This window comes from Hypanus sabinus, chromosome 21 (genome assembly GCF_030144855.1).
Source record: "Hypanus sabinus isolate sHypSab1 chromosome 21, sHypSab1.hap1, whole genome shotgun sequence".
NCBI lineage: Eukaryota > Metazoa > Chordata > Chondrichthyes > Myliobatiformes > Dasyatidae > Hypanus > Hypanus sabinus.
The window spans coordinates 44975689-44988920 of NC_082726.1; the positions used below are offsets into that span (position 1 = coordinate 44975689).

The 13232-nt window shown below is 38.7% G+C and overlaps 2 long non-coding RNA genes across 5 annotated transcripts in view; one reads left to right on the forward strand and one right to left on the reverse strand.

The window, feature by feature from the left end:
* The window catches only part of LOC132379001 (uncharacterized), a 108027-nt gene that overhangs the window by 61939 nt on the left and 32856 nt on the right, over positions 1–13232 (forward strand). The window lies entirely within an intron of this gene.
* Positions 1–13232, reverse strand: part of LOC132379000 (uncharacterized) — an 85373-nt gene that overhangs the window by 33743 nt on the left and 38398 nt on the right. For all 4 annotated transcript variants that reach the window (XR_009507257.1, XR_009507260.1, XR_009507259.1 and 1 more), the window contains 2 exons: positions 11112–11174; positions 2636–2749 (listed from right to left, as the gene is read on the reverse strand). This is a non-coding gene — a long non-coding RNA (uncharacterized LOC132379000). The remainder of the gene's footprint in view (positions 1–2635; positions 2750–11111; positions 11175–13232) is intronic.

The window sequence follows — 13232 nt, forward strand, 5'->3', positions numbered from 1 at the left end:
GAAGATATAGTAGAATAATTACACTTCAGATGGAAATTGTATTTGAAAGTTATTTTGTTTTGGGGTTGTTGGTTTATAATTCGTTTAAAGGAACTTAAACAGGAGAATCTGTTGCTTCCAATGATAATCATAATATTGTTATCATTTAATTCTTTAGTCTTTGATCGTGGAACTTACTTGATAGTTCAAATTTACAAAAGGGAGATCTGTTAATGTTTTGTAACTCCAGAAACTAACTCTTCCCCCCAAAAAACCAGAAGCTGGGATACTTGTCTACAATTTTTTTTTCTATTTTTTAGTGAGGAGTTCACATATGGCTTGGTGGTGTAATGATGTATGATATTCACATACTTCTTACATATAACCCATAATGTATTCTGTAAACAAACAATGTTTAACATTTACAATATTACCCAAATATTACTGAAATACTAAATACACTACAAGATCCTCCACCATAATCAAAATATTTTCCATCTTGTTACACAGAGCAACTCATTGAAACTTACCTAGACTAAAGCTTATCTCGGAGTAGGAATTAATGACTCAACTTCCTCCGAAAATCATTAGGCGCATTAAGGATGTGTATAATTGTGTACAATAAACTCTGTTAAATATGCCACTCTAAAAATAGCCACATTTTAAATTTCAAACCTACTAACATCCCTTTTCAAAATAAATCTAATATCAGAAACTTCTAAGGATGTTTAATGCTGTTGAATTGGAGTGTGCATGAGCAGGGGAATTTTGAGAAAGTGACATGTTGGACCATTCCATTGTAAAGGGTAGCTGACACAGGTTTTGCTGTATCTTTTGTCGAGACAAGAAAGTATTTTGGATTGCACCTACACCACTTCTGCTAGTAACATGTGCCAAAATCTATTCAGAAGTGTTCCACATGTTGCAGAATACTATCTTCAGTCTGGTTAGGTTTTTAAGTCCCGACAGTGGCAAAGGGTGAACTGATACGTGCTTAAACGTAGAACTGAGGAAATTTTATTTTTAAAATGTGTTTTCAGATTGTTAAATTTGACAGAAAACATAAAATATAGAAAAGACGTGCCTAATAGTAAATGGTAAATGTAGTCTACCTCATTTTTCAAATGATGGATAAATTAATACCTCTCTCCATAATCAGACAACGTCTGGAGCTGGTTATTCCATATAACTGATGTTTTCCTTAACACTGCAATAAACAGATGTAACCCATTGACTTGTTTCCCCTCTAGCAATAACTGTAACTTATTATTTTATTGTATTATGGAGTTAAAAATAGCCTGCATTGTGCACCCATAAAGACTCATCTTAAGAAACTACATTTTCAGTTGGAATTACACTAAAATCTTACTTTTAGAAAAAGGGAGCCTACAAGAGACTTCACACAAGAGTAAGTCATTTAACTATGTGAGTCTGCTTAATTTGATCACGGTTGATCTGTATCATGATTCCATAATCTCTGAACCATACCTGGCTAGGTTTGCTTTAGGCTGACTCAATCTCACTGAAGATAGCACTACCTCCTCCTCTGCAGCCATTTAAATAAAGTCAAATAACTCATAGTCAAACCAGAGGAGCTTTCAAATACAGAACTTGCAATTGCAAGAAAAAGTTGTTAAACTAGAATTGCCCCTTTCCTACAAAAGGTTTTCTTTTACAATTAATCAGCTGATTATTAGAAAATTTATGACAAAAGAGAGAAATTAGAGATTATTAACCACATTTTATGCAAAATCTGAGATCTTGATCTTCACACACCCTTCTCCTCAACTGATTAAAATCTGCTCTCGTGCATTGAAGGTTACAGTGATTTTTCTTACTGATATCTACAAGCGTTTGTATCTTTACTGAGAGGTCACTCCCAATGTATGGGATGTAGCCCATGTATTCCAAGGCTTTGCAATGAAGCATTGTTATTCTTCAGCAGCACAGTCTTAGTTTAAGGATATTGAATGCACAGCCCATCTTTTATATTCTTCAGTGAAGCATTAGCAATGACAAAAATCTCATGCACATACATGCACAAATTTACCTTAACTTCAGAGATTTTAGTAACTTTAATTCTGGAGCAGAGTCACTGCAGGGTTAAACTGTCTCCCATTAGTTTTTAAGCTTAGCTTCACTCAGAGGGGAAGTTTGTTGTAAATGAGTTCAACATGATGCTGTGATAAACAGAAAGACTATCCTATATAATTCTAACATTTGGATTGTCTACAACAGGCCTTTCAAGGCACTGAAGATTCACACAGAGCTGCCTGTCCCTGTAAAATCATTCAAATTCACTGGAGTAATAAGTGTCAGTGCCCTCTTCCAGAGCAACATTCTCAGCATTGAAGACTGCTTAGCCTCCCTTGGGCAGTCACAGAGTTTGCATACCTGACACCAAACTCATGAAACAGGCACTCAATTCCAAGCTCAGTTATGAAAAATGATTACCAGGTAAAGGCACAAAGATGTGTTGAAAGCCTCGTCATGAAACTGCAAGATCTCCCCTGATTCTTGGAAATTTCTCAATAATAACTCTCAAAATGGAGAAAGAGCATTTGAACATACAAATTTAAGTGCAATTATAATTCAACCACAATAAACCAGCAAGTGAAATAATTAAGCTATTAACCAGTGCCTTTTTCATACTCACCAAATACTTGAATGCAACGTATCTGAGAATTCTCTCCTACTGTATCCTCATGCATTGGTAATAGCCAATGAACCAGCATCAGGCGCACTTGCTTGTCACTATTCATTGATGTATCTATGAGCAGGGACAAAGACCCATAAACTTTTTTCATCTAGAAATCATTAAAGGTCTGGTGATTTTCACAAATTATTGAAGAATGCAATAGAAAGCTCTGGGACATTTACACAAAAAACATTAGCAATTAAAGTCTGCAATTAACTTTCACCTTATCAGTCAACCCAAAACCCCAGACCCCAACCAACTCTTAGCACCTTTACCTCAAAACACAACATGCCCCATTCCCTGTCTCCAAACTAGTTCTATCTTTGCCCCAACCTCAGACCTTCTCCCTTTCCCCAAAACCAAACCCAAATTGCAGCACCCACTAAAATATTGCACTCTCAAGATCCCCTGTTGAGAATCCACCACCACCGTTTCTTCAGTATATGTTTTCACATGCTGTATTTCCAGACACTGGGTCCTAACAGGAACAACGTTACTGTGGTGTGTGTTCATTGAAAAGACTTTCCAAATAATATTTTTTTAAAATACCTTATTTAAATTCCTACCACACAGATTTTATCACTGTTTGAAGTATTGAATGACTGTCAGAGGAGAGAATGCGAATGTTTTCATTCCCTTCGATATTAAGTATGCTGCTCTGGATACAGTTTGGAGGATGACCTACAAGGGACAAGCAGACAAGGTGAAGGAGAATCCTAAGAGCAAAAGGATAGCAAGGAATAAAATTGGTCCTCTGGAAGATCAGAGTGATAATCTATGCATGGCGCCGAAAGAGATGAGGAAGACCTTAAATGAAATTTTGGCATTTATATTTACTTGGGTGATGGACACAAAGTCTATAGATGTGAGGAAATGCAGCAGTGAGGTCATGAACCCTAAACAGATTACCAATGAGGGGGTGTTTTCTGTCTTGAGGCAAATTAGGGTGGATAGATCCCCATGACCTGACAAGGTTGCCTTCAAAACCTGTGGATGGCAAGTTCAGAAATTGCATGGGCCATAGCAAAGATACTTAAAACATCTTAGCCACGTGTGAGGTGCCGGAAGACTGGAAGATAGCTAATGTTGCTCCACTGTTTAAGAAGACTCTAAGAACAAGACAGGAAATTTTAGGCCACTGAGCCTAACATAGGTAGTGGGAAAGTTATTGGAAGGTATTCTAAGGGATTGGATATATAAATGTTTCGATAGACAGGGAATGATTAGGGACAGTCAGCGTGGCTTTGTGCATGGTAAGTCATGCCCAACTAATCTTATAGATCTTTCAAGGAAGTTACCAGGAAAGTTGATGAAGGCAAGGCAGTGTATGGTGTCTACATGGACTTCAGCAAGGCCTCTGACAAGGCCCTGCACCGAAGGTTAGTCAAGGACATTCAGTCGCTTGGCATTCAAAATGCAAAAGAAGCCAGAGAGTGGTTGTAGATTGTTGTATCTCTGATCGGAAGGCTGAGATTAATGGTGTGCTGCAGGGATCAGTACTGGGTCCATTGCTGTTGGTCATCCATATCAACGATCTGGATGATAATGTGGTAAATTGGATCAACAAATTTGTGGATTTAACCAAAATTGGGAGTGTGGTAGACAGCGAGGAAGACTATCGAGGCCTGCAGTGGGATCTGGACCAGCTGGAAAATGGGTGGAATTTAATGCAGACAAGTGAAAGGTGTTGTACTTTTGGGAGGATTAACCAGGGTAGGTCTTACATGGTGAGTGAACGGTAGGGCACAAAAGATTACAGTAGATCAGAGGGAATACAGATCCATAATTTCTTGAAAATGGTGTCACAGATAGTCAGGATCATAAAGAAAGCTTTTGGTACATTGGCCTTCATAAATCAATGCATCAAGTACAGGAGTTGGCATGTGTGTGATGAAATTGCATATGAAGGTCGGGCCTAATTGAAGTATTGCAAGCAGGCTTTTTCCACTGATGTTGGGTGAGACTACAACTAGAGGTCATGGGTTAAGGGTGAAAGGTGAACTGTTTAAGAGGAACGTGAGGGGAAACTCCTTCACTCAGAGGATGGTGAGAGTGTGAAATGAGCTGCCAGTGTAAGTAGTGGATGTGGGGTTAATTTCAACATGTAAGAGAAATTTGGATAGTTACATGAATGAACTGGGTATGGAAGGCCATGGTCTGGGTGCAGGTCAGTGGAAATAGACAGATCTATGGTTCAGCACAGGCAAGATGGGCTGATGGGAATGTGTCTGTACAGTTATGTTCTATGACTCTATTTTTGTGTATATATGACGTAAACAGAACTAATATTTATTCTTTGCCATTTTATTTCCATGGAAGTGTTCTGTTATTATACTGGTAAAATGAGACCACCCTCCTTATTTTAAAAATAACATTTATAAACATAATAACTCAAATAACAGCAGCTTGTTATTTTTTTCTTCTAAGTGTGTGACTGCTTTAGTCAAGATAGTAGAACAAAACAAACATTGAACTTGTTAAGAAGTAGAAAAACACATTGGAAAATAACAAATAAACATTTAGAACAACTGAAAGTAAATTAAAGAATGGAAAGTTATCCCACCCAAATGTTGTATACTGATAAAATATTGTGAGTTCAGATCCAATATTTGTCAAAATCTTTTAAAAAAAGACTACAGAGTGACAATCTCCCTTCAGCTGGGAACTGCATTCTTAGTTATATTTGTTGGACTTTCCTCTACTAAAGAACTGCTAAGATCTACATTTAAAAATAAAGGCTGAGCAACCAGAAGCTAACTAATATTGTACAGAACACAGAAGTTGTTCATAACTCACAACTGGTGCTGAATTTTTTTTCTGCAATTCTGATTGACATGAAGAAAAAGTAAAGAGAAACAGGATGAAGAGACATTCTTGGGAATAGTTTAGAAGTAAACTCATTTATCTAAAGTGTTGCAGTTTGATCTGACCGGAGAGCGCAATCAAAATGGGCATGAAAATCACCAATGCACCATGGTGTCTGCCTGAGGAAGAATTTGGCGCTTTGCACCATAATTTGTCTCAATTGGGCCTTTCAACACCCGGAGTATGCACTAACCATTTTCTTTCAAGTCCTGCAATTAGAATGGAAGAGTATTCTACAACAGGAAATAGGAATCCAATTTGCTTAACTAAATGTGACTGATGTGATGCCAGTGTGCACGCCTTTAAGAACAATAGAAAGTAACCAACTGCTCTCTGTATGTTCCCACAAAAGTTTGAAAAAGGAACTGGCTGTAGCAACTGCCCTTACAGAGTAACCCACAACAAGAATGCATAGAGGACTTTACTATAATTTAGTAAACTATCCTCAATTTAAATTTAAATTAATTTAAATCTGTGAATATCTCTCAGTATCTGGAACATCAGGCAGTCTCCTCCCCGAGGTCAAATGCTGGAGACCTAAACCAAGCTGTCCTGTTTGGCTATGCAAATCGGGCTCTGGTTCCCTATTTTAGGACTACTGTTCCAATTTGAAAAAATATATTCAAAGCATAACAGGACTTTCAACTCCTGCCATGCAATCTTCATAGTGGAAGTGTGTGACAAACATCTTAAGCTCTTCCTCTAACAGACTTTTGATTTGCAATTGCAGAGGGTTTTCATTACATTGGAGAACTTGGATATTAAATGGAAATAGAACCTGATCTTGTTTGAGGAGCAGATGACTCCTACACTGAAAATATGGTGATTGTAGAGTAAACTAAATAATGGATATGTTTCTAATTGCCTTTGTCCCAATTATTTATAAATAGGAGGGATATTTCCACACAGATGTTTATTCCCTTGATAAACTTCACAGACTGGCAAACTAAGGAAGAAAAATCACAAAACCCACACTGTAATAGTAGTATCTATTGAGAACCTTATTCAAAGCTCAGGCCTAAACTTAAAATTTCGTATTCATTAAGAGACATAACACTGCCCCCCGCCCCCACCCAAATGTTTTTTTGAAGTGTGGTTGCTATTATAACATGGGAAACAAGACGAAGTCACATAATCAGGATAACAAAGAAGAAAAACAACTGTTTTGATAATGTTAGTTGAATAGTAAATTCTGGCTGGGAAGCTGTAGAAGAACAGTTCAAAAATGCCATGGACTCTCTTGTCCAACTGACATAACAAACCCATCACATATTGTGCACCCCTAGAACCGTAGAACATTACAGTACAGAAACAGGCCTTTTGGCCCTTCTTGGCTGTGCCGAACCATTTTTCTGCCCAGTCCCACTGACCTGCACCTGGGCCATATCCCTCCAAACCCCACTCATCCATATACCTGTCCAAGTTTTTCTTAAATGTCAAAAGTGAGCCCGCATTCACCACTTCATCTGGCAGCTCATTCCACACTCCCACCACTCTCTGCGTGAAGAAGCCCCTCTCAATGTTCCCTTTAATCTTTTCCCCCTCCACCTTTAACCTATGACCTCTGGTTTTTTTTCTCCCCTAGCCTCAGTGGAAAAAGACCGCTTGCATTCACTCTATCTATACCCATCATAATTTTATACACCTCTATCAAATTACCCCTCATTCTCCTACGCTCCTGGGAATAAAGTCCTAACCTATTCAACCTTTCTCTGTAACTCAGTTTCTCAAGTCTCGGCAACATCCTTGTAAACCTTCTCTGCACTCTTTCAACCTTCTTAATAACCTTCCTGTAATTAGGTGACCAAAACTGCACACAATATTCCAAATTCGGTCTCACCAATGTCTTATACAACCTCACCATTACATTCCAACTCTTATACTCAATACTTTGATTTATAAAGGCCAATGTACCAAAAGCTCCTTTATGACCCTATCCACCTGTGACACCACTTTTAGGGAATTATGTAGAACAGATCCCTCTGTTCTACTGCACTCCTCAGTGTCCTACCATTTACCTTGTATGTTCTACCTTGGTTTGACCTTCCAAAGTGCAATACCTCACACTTGTCCACATTAAACTCCACCTGCCATTTTTCAGCCCATTCCTCCAAATGGTCCAAATCCCTCTGCAAGCTTTGAAAACCTTCCTCACTGTCCACTACACCCCCAGTCTTTGTATCATCAGCAAATTTGCTGATCCAATTTGTCACATTATCATCCAGATCATTGATATAGATGACAAATAACAATGGACCCAGCACTGATCCCTGTGGCACACCACTGGTCACAGGCCTCCACTCAGAGTAGCAATCCTCCACTACCACTCTCTGACTTCTTCCATTGAGCCGATGTCTAATCCAATTTACTACCTCTCCATGTATACCTAGCGACTGAATCTTCCTAACTAACCTCCCATGCGGGACCTTGTCAAAGGCCTTACTGAAGTCCATGTATACAACATCCACTGCCTTCCCTTCATCCGCTTTCCAGGTAACTTCCTCGAAAAACTCTAGTAGATTGGTTAAACATGACCTACCACACACAAAGCCATGCTGACTTTTTCTAAAAGATCCCTGTCTATCCAAATACTTGTAGATCCTATCTCTTAGTATTCCTTCCAATAATTTACCTACTACCAATGTCAAACTTACCAGCCTATAATTTCCCGGCTTACTTTTTGAGCCTTTTTTAAAAATGGAACTACATGAGCTATCCTCCAATCCTCCGGCATCTGACCCGTGGATATCGACATTTTAAATATTTCTGCCAGGGCCCCTGCAATTTCAACACTAGTCTCCTTCAAGGTCCGAGGGAATACCCTGTCAGGTCCTGGGAATTTATCTACTCTGATTTGCCTCAAGACAGCAAGCTCCTCCTCCTCTTTAATCTGTATAGGTTCCATGACCTCCCTACTTGTTTACCTTATTTCCATTGACTCCATTCCAGTTTCCTTAGTAAATACGGATGCAAAAAAAAATTTGATATCTCTCCCATTTCCTTTGGTTCCATACATAGCCGACCACTCTGATCTTCAAGAGGACCAATTTTATCCCTTACTCTCCTTTTGCTCTTATCATACCTGTAGAAGCTCTTAGGATTATCCTTCACCCTGACTGCCAAAGCAACCTCATGTCTTTTTTTAGCCCTCCTGATTTCTTCCTTACGTATTTTCTTACTCTTTTTATACTCCTCAAGCATCTTATTTCCTCCCTGTTGCCTATACATGTTATACATCTCTCTCTTCTTTTTTATCAGAGTTCCAATATCACTCGAGAACCAAGGTTCCTTATTCTTATTCACTTTGCCTTTAACCCTGACAGGAACATACAAACTCTGCACTCTCAAAATTTCTCCTTTGAAGGCCTCCCACTTACCAATCACATCCTTGCCAAAGAACAACCTGTCCCAATCTACACTTTTTAGATCCTTTCTCATTTCTTCAAGTTTGGCCTTTTTCCAGTTTAGAACTTCAACCCGAGGATCCGATCTATCTTTATTCATGATCAAGTTGAAACTAATGACGTTATAATCACTGGAACCGAAGTGTTCCCCTACACACACTTCCGTCACCTGCCCTAACTCATTTCCTAATAGGAGATCTAATATTGCGTCCTCCCTAGTTGTTACATCTATATATTGATTTAGAAATTCCCAATTCCCTTTGTTCTACTACATTTTGCATTTAATTAGTAACCTAGTTTTGGAATGCTGACATGAAAGAAAATATAGGTTACAATGCAAGTAATATGGATATTTTAATCATCTTAACAATGTTATCCTTTTACATACCACAGTTGTGTGATGACACAACAGTGGCTAACAAGAGAAGTCAAAGCCACCATAACAGCCAAAGAGAGGACATATAATCAAGCAAATTTTAGTGGGAAGTTAGAGGATTGGGAAGATTTTAAAAACCAACAGAAGGCAATTAAAAAAGTTATTAAGAAGGTAAAAATGGAATACGAACGTAAGGTAGCAAATAACATTAAAGAGGATACCAAGAGTTTCTTCAGATACATAAAGTGTAAAAGAGAGGCAAGAGTCGCTATTGGACCACTGGAAAATGATGCTGGAGAGGTAGTAATGGGGGACAACAAAATAGTGGACAAACTGAATAAGTATTTTCTGATGAACCCTCCTGATGAAGGGTTTCGGCCCGTAATGTCGTCACTACCTCCTCCCATAGATGCTGTCTGGCCTGCTGAGTTCTGCCAGCATTTTGTGTTTTTAGGTATTTTACATCAGTCTTCACTGTGGAAGACACTAGCAGTATGGTGGAAGTTCCAGGTGTCAGGGGCTGAAGTGTGCAAATTTAACATTACTAGAGAGAAGGTTCTTGGGAAACTAAAAGGTCTGAAGGTTGATATGTCATCTGGACCAAATAGCGTACACCCCAGAGTTCTGAAAGAGGTGGCTGAAGAGATTGCAGAGGCATTAGTAATGACCTTTCAAGAATCACTAGATTTTGGAAAGGTTCCAGAAGACTGAAAAATTGCAAATGTCACTCCACTCTTCATGATAGGAGAGAGGCAGAAGAAGGGAAACTATAGGCCAGTTAATCTGTCCTCAGTGGTTGGGAAGATGCTGGAGTCGATTACCAAGAATGAGGTCTCAGGATACTTGGAGGCACCATGCTAAAATAGGCTGTAGTCAGCATGGTTTCCTCAAGGGAAAATCTTGCCTGACAGATCTGTTGGAATTCTTTGAAGAAGCAACAAGCAGGATAAACACAGGAAAGTCTGTTGATGTTGTGTACTTGGATTTTCAGAAGGCCTGACGAAGTGCCACACATGAGGCTGCTTGACATGTTATGAGCCAATGGAATTACAGTAAAGATTCTAGCATGGAGAAGGCTGTGGCTGATTGGCAGGAGGCAAAGAGTGGGAATAAAGGGAGCCTTTTCTGACTGGCAAATGCAATGTTAGCATTCATTTCAAGAAGACTAGAATATAAAAGCAAGGATGTAATGTTGAAATCTTATATATCACTGGTGAGTCTTCACTTAGAGTAATGTGAGCAATTTTGGGCCCTTTGTCTTAGAAAGGATGTGCTGAAACTGGAGAGGGCTCAAAGGAGGTTCACGAAAATAAGTCCAGGATTGAATAGCTTGTCGTATGAAGAGCGTCTGGTTGCTCTGGGCTTGTATTCACTACGATTCAGAAGAATCAAGGGTGACCTCATTGAAACCTATCAAATGGCAAAAGGCCTTGATAGAGTGGATGTGGAGAGGAGCTTTCCTATGGTGGGAGGGGATAAGACCAGAGGGTGCAGCTTCAGAATAGAGGGGTGTCCTTTCAGAACAACGATGAGGAGGAATTCCTTTAGTCAGAAGGTAGTGAATCTGTGTAATTCTTTGCCACAGGCAACCATGGAGGCCAGGTCTTTACGTTATATTGAAGGCAATGGTTGTTAGATTATTGATTGGTCAGGACATGAAGGGGTATGGGGAGGCAGGAAATTGTGTCTGAGAGGAAGATTGGATCAGCCATGATGAAATGGTGGAGCAGACTCGATGGGCCAAATGGCCTAATTCTGCTCCTATATCTTATGGTCTAAAATATATTACCTCATACTTGTCTGGAGTAAATTCAATCCACTCTCCAATTCCGCAGTCTCTTTTAGCAAGCCACTAAAAATAAATGAAAGAAATAATTTCCCACAGCTGCTTCAGCCACCATTTGCATCCTTCTGACTTCAACATGTAAAACTTAGCCTGCCGGTGTTCTTCATGTGAAATTAGGCCCAACAGTCTGTGCTGGCTAACTTTTGAAATCATGACAATACAATGCCAACACAAATTTTGAGCATTGCTGGGCACAAATTAATTTTACATAGTGATCTTTGCACACATTTTCAGTGCCATGAATTTAATTCCCCGTATGATATGCATTATGAATGAATACATTTCATGAACATTGACTGGAAATTGGATCGAATGCACTTGGGTACCCTAAAAAGTCTTTGAAGTAAAGACTAGTCCCAGACTAAGTTCCTTAAAAAAAATAGAAAAATTGCAAGAGACAATTGACAACAAACTGCTATTCCCCTTAGTAAGAAATAAGCTGTAAGTCTTGAGATATATGTTTTTTAGCTGGAATTGTATATAAGAATGCTCTCTCCATAGAGGAAAGAGGAATGATGGGAGAAAGAAAAAATAATATGATCTTCAGAGAATGTGTGGCCGTGACTTGCAAAATCCATTTCACTTAAGGAATCCTCCTCAAGTCTTCCGCCAAAAGTACTGCAGAATACCAGTGAGGCAGGAATTGTAACTTGACATGCGGTAGTGCATAAGATAGAAAGAAACCTAAAGTTTGCAACCAATGGTGAAGCTAGGGAAAAAAGACTGTACAAGAATGTTACCTGTGGTGTACAGGTCAGATGTTGAAGTATTTAAGTCAGAATACAGAGCTTTTAATTCACATCACTTCAGGGCTTTCAGTGTGTTTTAATTTTTTGTTGTATGTGACTTTTATAACAGACATTCTCTGAATCAGCAGGAACTTAAAGGTAAAATGATAAACCTATGACAGTGTATAGTGGTTAGATACATGCCTATGAATCCCAACTGGAAAGTGCCCAGGCACCGTTTTGGTTTCAGTCAGGGTTGATCGCTAATGATATTTCCTCTGATTAGAACGGAAATCAGTGCTGATATGTTTTGGTGAAACAAATTATTTAAAATGCTGCTAGAATTCAGAGAATGCTGTGATCTGTATATGTTCTAGTCCTTACTTAATGTCAGTTATAATTTTTTGCTTTTATGGCTTTAATTCACTACGTTGATATTTCTGCTATTCACTTTATTCACTAGAGGGAATAATCTGAATAAATATAAAAATACTTGCAATTTTAAGCAGGCACAATGCCTACATGTGAATATCTCCATCCAAAGCAAATTAACAGTCAAGATTAAAGACTGCATAGAATGTATCCTTCAGCTGGATTGTGTGCAAAGTGACCACAGCAGTCCCTAAAAGAAATTTAATTATTAAAAAGCTTGACACATTTGGAAGCTGAGAAATACATCAACAGGGTGTATAAGGAATGGAGGGTACTCCACCAGATACTTGTCATATCTCAATGCAAGTGACAAGAGCCTCACTTTCACTCCCCTTTGAAAGGCAAAATATCATTATTTCAGGAATTAAACAAAAACAGAAGTAGGAATTGAAAGGAGATCATGAGGAAGAATTTGATGAAGACTTTTAATGTTTAGGAAGATGTGCAGAGTATGTATGTCCAGAGAGTCTAGGAGGTCTTGTTGACAATAGTGCTAATGTTAAGAAGCAAACCCTTCAAGAACAGGAAACAGGTGCATTGATATCTGCTGCTAAACAGCTGGGTCACAGACATTTGGCACACCTTTATGGATTACTGCAATATTTCAGTTTCAATGCAAAAGTCTGCTGTCATTCCCTGAATTCTATAGTCCAAGTAAAACCCTTGTTAAAACAACATGGTTCATTATGCAAGAAGACCAAATAAACATTGCTCTGCATATCCACTGGCTTTGTAGGACGATTTTAAAAACCAATATCAAATGTGATTTTGCTTTAATTTCTGCCACTTGCCCATAGTAATTTGAGCAGAAGAATTGTTGTTGAGTTAGGATAAGATATAAACTTCATATCTAACCTATCTTGGCACTGCTACCTAGAGATTTTTGACAAATTTAGCCTTGTCC